This window comes from Melanostigma gelatinosum (assembly GCF_949748355.1).
Source record: "Melanostigma gelatinosum genome assembly, chromosome: 23".
Classification (NCBI taxonomy): domain Eukaryota; kingdom Metazoa; phylum Chordata; class Actinopteri; order Perciformes; family Zoarcidae; genus Melanostigma; species Melanostigma gelatinosum.
This window is the reverse complement of record NC_136656.1, coordinates 7,229,184-7,239,823: the sequence shown is the minus strand read 5'-3', so window position 1 is coordinate 7,239,823 and position 10,640 is coordinate 7,229,184.

Sequence of the window (10,640 nt, the reverse complement as noted above, 5' to 3'; positions counted from 1 at the left end):
TAGCCTTGTTTGCCAAAAAAGTAAAACTAGCCACACTGGAAATCACTTTCACCCTTGTTTGAAGGAAGTTATATCAAAGGTAATGGTATACATATATGTCAAAATAATGCACTGTAAATTTTCATATTGATAGAAAGTGTATTTTTGTAATCATGCTGTATTCTGTGATATTTATTTTAGTTTGTACAATTTCTGTCAAAACATTTACAATGATCACAATACACAATCTTTGAGGAATTGAAATCGTCTATTCACGTTGTTGTTTTATATTTTAAAAGTATAAAACAGTAATGTGAATGTATTGTATCATCTATGGACATATTTACTCCAATGACTCCAAATATAAAATATTCATTCAATATGCTTGATTATGTCATTCTTTTTCTTTTCTCTTGCATTTTTTTCCCATTGCATTACTACTTCACTGAAATCTATATTAATTTGTTTGTCATAACTTACGGTACTGTGTTGTATCACTGGTGAAACTTCTTGTAATGTTCAAATAGTCGACTCGAATGCATCAGGAATTTGTTTCTCGCAACAAACAAAGAGAGTATGCCTTCATACCGAACCAAGAAACTGACAGATTGAAAGATGATAGCGTGCATCTTATGATTTGGCCATGCGAAGATGTTCAGCATTTTCTGCCATGCTGAAAAAAAGGTTTGGCCTATGACTCACAACATTAGCCTTTATTCTGTTGCAATACAAAGGACTTATGTCAGCCTGGTTGATGGTTGTGTAAAGTTGCACAGATTGTTTAGGGCAGTTCAAGGGCAGTTTCCTCACACAGTGCTCAATCTGTTCAAGTATTCTGCTGGTTGAATTTGTAATATGTACAGTATATTCCATTGGCTCTAGCCTGTAGATCTTATGGAGAATAGTATAAAGACACTAAACTATGGGAAGAAAAACCTACCTCAGTGAGATGTTATAAAATGGGTGGACTGGCTTTTAGTTTTGATTCTGAAGACTTGACATGGTTTCTTGTTGCGTTTGTACTGCATTGGATGTAGGAAACTGAAATGAGGTCTTATAAATGATAGCCACTCTCCCGAATTACTTAGATTTCTGAATTTGCTGGTAATCTTCAAAATGTTGTGATGGATCTACTGAAGTGTTTTGCATGTACGTCAATTATAATCAAATACAATGTGGTTGTTATGATTGCTGTATTTTGTCAGAATGTCACATTGACAAACATTTTGTACATTATATTGAAACATAGATGAGTTTCGCAAATGTGAAAGTTGCATTTAATTTACAGTTGTGTTTTTAATCACAGTTGTTTCAAAGTATAAAATCGAGTATAAAAACTCTAAATATAAAATGAACGGTATCCCCATCCGCACTTTTGGGACACAATGCATAAAACTGTGTTTCATGGGGCAGGTGGGCCTTTGGTACTGCTAAAGTTGCTATTCCCCTACTTGGCACAGGTTTCCTGTGTGCTTATGGACCATTGGTGGACAACAAGGGCCACTGTCTGATAAATGCTGTGACCTTTCTTATCCATGTACAATTTGTGGAACTGACTCTACCAGGCTGCCTAACATGCTTTCAGCTGCTGATGAGTTTCTTCGCCTGCTGGCCGAGTTCCCAGACCTCTCGCACCCCACTTCCTCGTCCTCCACTGTCAACCATGGGGTGGCACATCACATCTCTACCACTGGCCCACTGGTACATGCCCGGGCCCGGCGCCTAGACCCAGCAAAGCTCACCATCCACAAGGCCGAGTTCGACATCATGGAGCGACTTGGCATCATTCGGCACTCCAACAGTCCGTGGGCTTCACCCCTGCACATTGCACTAAAGCCTGGTGGCGGGTGGCACCCGTGTGGAGATTACCGCCGCCTAAACGAGGCAACGATCCTGGACCGCTATCCGGTTCCGCACATTCAGGACTTTTCTGGCCGCTTGTCGGGTGGTGTTGTGTTTTCTAAAGTGGACCTTGTACATGGTTACCATTCAAATCCTGGTTCACCCGCAGGACATTCCCAAGACAGCGCTGACAAGTCCTTTCGGCCTGTTTCATTTTTTGATGATGCCGTTTGGACTCAAAAATGCAGCGCAGACTTTCCAGCGTCTAATGGATACTGTGCGGACCTGCCTTTCCCGTTTGTCTACTTAGATGACATCCTGGTTGCCAGTTTGCCAGATGGAGAATTTCCCCTGTGCTTGTACATTTCTACTGTGACTTAGTTCATGTGCCTTACTCACTAACAAAACTATATATGTGACATATGATTGTATACCTAGCAAAATGGTAACGGGACCATATGGGGTATTTCTGCCTTTGCTTTGATAATAGGAAGCAACTGAATGGGGGTGCAGTTTAACCAGAAAATGTTTAGGTGTGAAGATTCCCAGTTGTAATCAAGGGTAATAAAGACAGATCTTGTTGTTTGACAAGGCTCAGAGGGGGAAGGAGATGACTGGAGGGGTCAATGGGGAGCTTGAAACTGCTGATCAATTGTTACAATGTAAATACCTGCTGCTGCTGCGACCAGGAAATTGAGATTTTGTTGCACTTTGGTTCCTCTTTAAAATGTCTACAATATCAACTCAAGATGGTTGATGTTAAAATATCACATTTGAGAAACGAACACAAACTATCTAGCACATTAGCCTACACCTGAAATTTAAACATAATATCAAATGAGTGATGCTAGTTATGTCCAGCAAACATATATTTGTAGAGTCATGAATTAAAAAATACCAACCGGTTCTTCTAATTTCATCTGACAGATGCTAAGGTTACCTTGATTTGGTGTTTCAGCTCATCGAAAATGTGTAGTAGGCTACCAGCCACAGCTTGGGGTTGCCAGATCCTCGGGTCTGATATCCCCCACATGTCTCTCCTTCACTCTTTATCAAAATAGCCTACTTTTGCACAAAACACTCAAAGCTGGCAACTTGGCATAACGCTATTTTACTGCTTAATGAAAAAATTACAAGATATCAGAAGGTAAGAGAGAAAGTGAGAAAGAAACAGTGATTTAACACAACATTATATTCAACAATAGGCCAAAGTATTATTTAAAAAAATACAGTAGGTCTACATCTTATTAGCAGAATGAACTCCCAACACAACATACCTAATGCATCATGTATAACTTGTCTTGTGACTTTAATAAGTGCTGTTTGCTGCATCATTGCTGTTGTTAAATGTCTGCCTATTAGGCGTATGATTATTGTCTTTAGTCTGAATTAAGAATAACTTGACTCACAGTAAACTTTATGTGACTGAGGAGCAAACCTACATTGTATAACAGTTTGATTGTTTTCTGAATTCTTATTGTGCGGTTTCGGAAATACGAGACAGAGTTCTGCCATAAATCAACATGTACGTCACAGGATTGTCAACACTGTTTGATTTGATCACGAGGAAGTGCAATTCAAAAATACACAGGGATAGAGTATGTAGCCAAAGACGTCACTGAAACTAAAAGGAATGCATCTTGATAAGACATTTAAAAAAAGAATAGCAGAACATGTCCCAACCAGCTAACTGATGTATTGACACATCACCGTCACAGGAGAGTGTTCCCAAATGACTATTACCTGTGTCACTAAACCTCATTGTGATGGAAATGCTTTGAGAAACCGGTTCTACCGCATATGAAAAACAATATCCTTGCCAGCCTGAACTGAACCCTTCCAAGTAATCTGAAACATTTACACAAATCCTCCCAGAATAGACGCCTGGTTTGTTAGGGGAGAATTATCCAACATCTTTCATTGTTAATGCCTGTGAATAAGAAATTAATTTAACATTTACGGCATGTCAAGTGTTGTGGAAATTTATCATATGGTTCTTTTAGTTATAACTTGTATTGCTTAAACCTGCATAACCCTGTTCTCACGAAAAGGGTGGGAACCTGGCCTTGGTGGCTGCAGTGGCCAACAACATATGTGAGGGGGAGGGTGAAGGGAGAGGAGATGAGATAACTCGCATATATACTCTGTTTTGTTTTTTTATTGTTGTTAGACCTCCGAACCATCCGTGGAGAAAGAGCTTGATCCATTCAGCTCAATTTTGATTGAAGTGTCTGTTTATTAAATATGTTTTTGATACTTTAAGAAGTTTCTATCGTGATTATTTCTCACTGGGAGGTTAAAAAGATTTTTTTCACATCAAGCTCAATATTGCCAGACATCTTAGGCTAGTTTTGTTTTTCTAGATTTCTCTTTTAACTGGCTCGGCTCTACTCTTAAAACACTGGCACAAAATATGTTTTCATGGCAACACATATCTGTCAACTTAAAATGAAGTTGCATTTCGGCAGATACATTGATCTCTAGTGATTGGTGAGCGAAAATTTAACCTCAACCCACGACCTAAATTAGTGTGGAGTGGAGGCAATATCAGACTGAAGATGGAAACAGAGTGCAACGAGTTGACAATTCAGCTTGATATCAGGCGAGGAAGAACGAGCACCATTTTATCGTTTTATGATGCCTCTCAAGAGAATTAATAGTTGACAAAATACACTTTGTATACTTCAACTTCAGTTTACTTGTTTTCACCAAAAACATATGCTGCAATAGTTCATTTCTATTGATATTTAGGGTGGAAAAAAGTACAAGTACAAATTTATAATTCGTTAAAAATAGTGATTTAAGACAAACATAAAAATGACACTTTCTTGGAAGAATATGAGGAAATAAAGATGAGATGCTTTCCTGATATGTCAATATTTACAGTATATATATATATATTATTGCTTTGTACTTTAACTGTATTGTATCATGTAATCACATATTTACTCTGATAATTTCAAGTATGTTTTAATGGGCTTTCTGTCCCTTGTATTTCTTCCTGCTCCATTACCGTGTCACCAGTATCTATATTTATATTTTTGTTTCACTGTCATGCTGGAAAGTCTTCTTTCAACATTGTCATAGGTGGAATGCACCAGTAATTCACAGGACAAAAGAAGGGAGTGTACCATGATACTACCAAAACACTGACAGATTGACAGCTGCAATTCAGAATATGCTTTGTTTTGTCTTCATGGCAGGGTTTAATAAAAGACATCTATGACTTACGTCATTAGCCTTCATTCCGTTTCAATATATAGGCCTCAATAGATGTGGACTGTCACATAAGGAGAAAGGTTTGCAACATCACAGATGTGAACTGGACTGAATTAGACACTGAAATAGTTTAAAATATTGAAAGCAGAAAGAGAGGGGCAATTTCTAACTTTTCATCTTATTTCTCATCCTTTTGGGTAAGTACATTCTTAAATCTGTTGATAATACTGTCCGGACATTGGTCCATCCAAACTAAAAGAGGGTTTGTTGCTAGATTGGATCGTGCGTTCAGGAGGCAATTTAATCTTTTTTTGTCAGCACCATGAGACCTTGAGCAAACACTGTACTAGTGTTACCTAAAGTATTAGGAAGCTGATTGACCCATATCGGGCAAGTGCCAATTTAAGTAAAAGCTTCAATAAACTTAAATAAATACATTTTACTTTGGTTCATCCACCAATCCATTTTATGCCGCTTATCCAGGTCGAGGGTGCATTAATTTAATTAATTATATCGCTAAGAATCAATTTTCTATCGTGCTGAGAAGGCGTACACTATAAAACGCAGATCGGCAGAGATCTTTTCCAGAAGTGGTTTGTGTGCGAGTAATTGCAGAACTGCGGCAGTGTATGGTTGATTGCGTGCAGCGTAATGTCTCAGGGAGACATCGATTAAATCTCCTTTACTTTTTTGACTGTATAGATATAATCTGTGCATTCAGTACACTAGCCCTTGTATTTAAAGAAAAAGAAAAGTAACGAAGTTCATTATTAGGCTCCAGACTTAAACAGGGTGAGCAGGTTTGGGAAAAGGAGTTGATATTTTAACTTTAGTGTTATTGCTCCTTTGGTCTTTGACAGGTGCCGTGGTGTGCTTGAGCGAGTGTGTGTGTGTGTGTGTGCGTGCGCGTGTGTGTGAGAACGTGTGTGTATTTGGAAGCTAGCATTTCTGTCTTTTTTTTTAGGCTTTTCTTCAACACACACCAGAACATCATGTTGTGGTTGAATTAAAAGGGATCACTGATTGAACACTGATCTTTGGCTGTTCGTAGCCACATATGGACCAGAGAATGATACATGACTGTAATTATGAACAGTTTAAACTGACCCACGTTTTTATATAAATATATAAAAAGATATGACTGCAGGGTATTGATAACGTATAGATACTTCTGTTTGCTGCTGCCTTTAATTGAACCGCATTCAATTAATATATCAATCAATTTCTTGCATTTCTGCATTTTACTACTGAATTTTTATTTCTTACACTGTTTCTTTAATTGTTTTTAAATCTCCTTTTCTTTTGCCTTATGTTTTGATGCTTTTAATGGTTTTATGTGAAGCACTTTGAATTACCTTGTTGTTGAAATGTGCGATACAAATAAACTTGCCTTGCCTTGCCTTGAGAAGTACAGATATAAATTATTTTACGTTGCACTCTCCCAACTGGTTTTCAACCATACTTCCATACTTCGGGCAGTAAATCAAGAAACAGGCATGAACAACATGCCACAATTAGTCATTTCAAAAACTCTGTTTCATTTATTGACATTGAGGTTGGAAGAAATATATATATATATTCACAATATATTTCATACTTCATACTACATATTTCCTACTGGAGCATAATGATGTCACCAAGTGACACTGTTAGTGTCTGAAGTAAATATTAGAAAATAAAAATGAGATGCTTTTCTTTTTATGTGTAATAATAATATCATTGTTTTGTACTTTGATTGTATGATCATCCATTTATATATTTACTCAGATAACATATAGAAACATATAATATTTATTCAACATGTTTGTTTGTGCAAAAACATTTTCTTGCATTTCTTCCCGCTCCACATCACTAGAAATGTATATTCAAGTGTTTGTCCTCACCCTCACGTAAATTCCTTTCAATGTTTAGGTGGAATGCTCAGGAATGGAATGGAGGATGCCATTATACTGAAATTATTTATCCTGAAATTTGGTTTTGTACCTTGCTGTGCTGCAAGATCTACGATTTACATTATTAGTTTTATTTTGTTCCAAAATAAAGACCTTAATGAATGTAGACTGTCACATGGCATTTAAGGTTTGCGATATCACAGATACCAATCTGTGCATTCCAATTTTCAGGAGGGAGTTTAATCCTTTTTTGTGGTGTTTCAGTCAGCACCACCAGACCAGGAGCAAACATGGTTGCTACTGATACGTTATATAGGAAGCTCATAATCACCTTTGTTTCAATCGGAATGATGCATCATTTCACATGTTAAAAGTTACAACATGTGATATTTTTAAACTAACATAACATTTTTGTAATACTTTGTGATATCCTGCTTCAACGGTTTGTCTTTGGCTGATATCCTAGTTTATTCCCCAATGAAAGGTGTTATTTCAAAGATGTTTCCTCCATCTCCATGGTTGGTGTAACCTTTCTTTTGGCAGCGTGGTAAAAATGCACTGTTTAGGTACAACCACATGAGCATCCTGCACTGTAAATCCGAAGAGTACAACTCACTCATAAGACTTATTGATCGAGCTGATAAAAAATAAGTATAGATCATTATCAAAAATATGATACAGTGTTGTTCGTGTAATCTCTTTTACTGTAAACAGTAGCACAGATTGTTGCACCTGCCTGTTCAAGTACTCTGCTTTTTGAGGTACTGCAAGTAGACATGTATATTCCATTAGCTCTAACCTAGATAATTGTTTTTGAAAAATAGATACAAGTAATTGAATGTGGAATATGAAAAGCAATTTGTCAGTGACATGTGAAGAAACAGGTGGACTTTTTCAGGCAGGGTTCAGTTTTAGCAAAACACTGAAAACCTGACATGGTTTATTTTTTTCTCTGTATTGCTTTGACTTTGGGAGACTGAAATTAGGTCTTGAGAAGGGAACTTGGCGATTTGCCAAAACAAATTGGAAGCCACTATTCTGAGTGACTTGAATTTGTAAAATGTTTGGTAATCTTGTTAAATATCATCTGTTCAAAGATAAACACAAGAGGGAGGATATATACAGAAACATGTGTAATGCTGCTGATATTGCTTTATCTATTTTAAAAGTAACAATTGCAATATGTAATATTGTAATGAGTCATAGAGCAAAACCTTTTGACATGCTGTGTCTGAAAAAACTGTATTGTTTGATTTTATAGATTCAGAGTAAAAAACAAAATGGATGTCGGACAGATAGTATCGATTTTCATGATACTGATAGGTAAGTTGTTTGACATTGAATCCATCGCTTTTAAAAGTTAATGATCAATTAAAGTTAAAAATTTGTAGCAAAGAAAAAAATAATTTGAGGTGGAGTTCTTGCCGACATCTCATCAAATGTTTCTTTTTGACAGCCACACCTACAACAGCCACAACAACAGCTGCACCTACAACAACAGCTGCACCTACAACAACAGCTGCACCTACAACAACAGCTGCACCTACAACAACAGCCGCACCTACAACAACTGCCGCCCCAACAACAACTGCCGCCCCAACAACAACTGCAGCCCCAATAACAACTGCTTCCCCAACAACAACTGCAGCCCCAACAACAACAGTTGCCCCAACAACAACTGCAGCCCAAACCACAACTGCTGCCCCAACAACAACTGCAGCCCCAACAACAACTGCTGCCCCAACAACAACTGCTGCCCCAACAACAACTGCAGCCCCAACAACAACAGCTGCCCCAACAACAACTGCAGCCCCAACAACAACTACAGCCCCAACAACAACTGCAGCCCCAACAACAACTGCTGCCCCAACAACAACAGCTGCCCCAACAACAACTGCTGCCCCAACAACAACTGCTTCCCCAACAACAACTGCTGCCCCAACAACAACTGCTGCCCCAACAACAACTGCTGCCCCAACAACAACTGCTGCCCCAACAACAACAGCTGCCCCAACAACAACTACAGCCCCAACAACAACTGCAGCCCCAACAACAACTGCTGCCCCAACAACAGCTGCCCCAACAACAACTGCTGCCCCAACAACAACTGCTTCCCCAACAACAACTGCTGCCTCAACAACAACTGCTGCCCCAACAACAACTGCTGCCCCAACAACAACTGCAGCCCCAACAACAACAGCTGCCCCAACAACAACTGCAGCCCCAACAACAACTGCTGCCCCAATGACAACTGCAGCCCCAACAACAACTGCTTCCCCAACAACAACTGCTGCCCCAACAACAACTGCAGCCCCAACAACAACAGCTGCCCCAACAACAACTGCAGCCCCAACAACAACTACAGCCCCAACAACAACTGCAGCCCCAACAACAACTGCTGCCCCAACAACAACAGCTGCCCCAACAACAACTGCTGTCCCAACAACAACTGCAGCCCCAACAACAACTGATGCCCCAACAACAACTGCTGCCCCAACAACAACAGCTGCCCCAACAACAACAGCTTCCCCAACAACAACTGCAGCCCCAATGACAACTGCAGCCCCAACAACAACTGCTTCCCCAACAACAACTGCTGCCCCAACAACAACTGCAGCCCCAACAACTGCAGCCCCAACAACAACAGCTGCCCCAACAACAACTGCAGCCCCAACAACAACTACAGCCCCAACAACAACTGCAGCCCCAACAACAACTGCTGCCCCAACAACAACAGCTGCCCCAACAACAACTGCTGCCCCAACAACAACTGCAGCCCCAACAACAACTGCTGCCCCAACAACAACTGCTGCCCCAACAACAACAGCTGCCCCAACAACAACTGCAGCCCCAACAACAACTGCTGCCCCAACAACAACTGCAGCCCCAACAACAACTGCTTCCCCAACAACATCTGCAGCCCCAACAACAACTGCTGCCCCAACAACAACTGCAGCCCCAACAACAGCTGCACCAACAACTGCAGCCCCAACAACAACAGCTGCCCCAACAACAACTGCAGCCCCAACAACAACTGCAGCCCCAACAACAACTGCAGCCCCAACAACAACTGCAGCCCCAACAACAACTGCTGCCCCAACAACAACTGCTGCCCCAACAACAACTGCTGCCCCAACAACAACTGCAGCCCCAACAACAACTGCTAACCCAACAACAACTGCTTCCCCAACAACAACTGCTGCCCCAACAACAACAGCTGCCCCAACAACAACTGTTGCCCCAACAACAACAGCTGCCCCAACAACAACTGCAGCCCCAACAACAACTGCAGCCCCAACAACAACTGCAGCCCCAACAACAACTGCTTCCCCAACAACAACTGCAGCCCCAACAACAACTGCTGCCCCAACAACAACTGCAGCCCCAACAACAACTGCAGCCCCAACAACAACAGCTGCCCCAACAACAACTGCAGCCCCAACAACAACTGCAGCCCCAACAACAACTGCAGCCCCAACAACAACAGCTGCCCCAACAACAACTGCTGCCCCAACAACAACTGCAGCCCCAACAACAACTGCTGCCCCAACAACAACTGCTTCCCCAACAACAACTGCTGCCCCAACAACAACAGCTGCCCCAACAACAACTGCAGCCCCAACAACAACTGCTGCCCCAACAATAACTGCTGCCCCAACAACAACTGCTGCCCCAACAACAACTGCTTCCCCAACAACAACTGCTGCC